Genomic DNA, 1237 nt, shown 5'->3' on the forward strand with positions numbered 1-1237 from the left:
ATTACAGTACGGTCTGCAAATTTGGACCGGAATCAAACACCCATGCGATCCGATTCCAGTGTGGGAAAAAAAAAGGTTCCTGCACCATGTTCATGCGAATGCAATGCAAGTTCAGCCCTACAAACTGAATGGCTGAATTTGCATCGCACAGACATTGCATGTGATCTGCACAGCAATGCGGTGCAAATCACATGCGATGTCTGTGTTCACAATAGTGTGAACCCAGGCATAAGCTCTGATGAAGCTTCCCCATTGTCCCTGAATTATAAGCATTTTATTGGAACGTTGGAGAACTATTACGTACTCAAAAATCCACAGATCACTTTACTTGCTTGGACATCAGACAGCTGCATCAGTTTACACACCCAAATATTTTCAACATTCTGCCGCCTTTTGGGGTATGCTATTTTGCCCTTGTAAGCATGTTCAGTACATTTTAGCAGTGTGTAACATAAATAAAATTGCAATAAAATTGCAATAAAAGATAACAGTTTTGTTATTAATGTGTTACAAGAAATAAAACACAAAAAAAATTGTAGAAATGTACCTGCTTGGGCAAGCACAGCTAGATGTTCTGACTTGTCACAATACAGCAAAGGTGTGTTTATCATTGGCATCAATGTGTGAAGTGTTCAAAGAGCTACCTCTGTTATATTCTTTGTGAAGTAAAATGTTATTTAATGGGGAGGTAAAGTTTGGTAAAGAAGTTGAACTTGGTATAGTGTAAACACTTTTACAAAAAAATAATGTATTTATTTATTTATTTACTAGCTCAGTCTTTATTCAACATAATATGTACATCGATGGGCTCTTTGACATGCTGATACTTTTCCTTATGCCCTTTACCAGAGGTCATGCCATTCAATAGGGCATTTCTAAAAGAAAAGCAGAGCCTTGTACTCAAATCATAATTGAGGTTTTGGAAAGGCAGAAAGCAGACCTGGAAATTAACATACACAGTACATAGTGATTTCATACCTCATAGTGAAGGCCAGGTAATAAATACTTACCTTCATCCCCTATCCTAAAATCTTCAATGTGCAGCCCTGCTTACTGCCTCTTTGCCTTTACAACTACAACGTTTGTTTGAGCCTAGCAATTACTGCGCTTGTGTGCCACTCATTCTGTTCATTTCTATGGCTGGTCCTTACCCATTGTGTCTCACAGCCATCTGGAGGTGCATAGACAGATCCAGGTCTCAGGAGTGATGTACAGGTATTTTACTATCCATGTATGA

This window comes from Pelophylax lessonae (assembly GCF_965119305.1).
Source record: "Pelophylax lessonae genome assembly, chromosome: 9".
Lineage (NCBI taxonomy): Eukaryota > Metazoa > Chordata > Amphibia > Anura > Ranidae > Pelophylax > Pelophylax lessonae.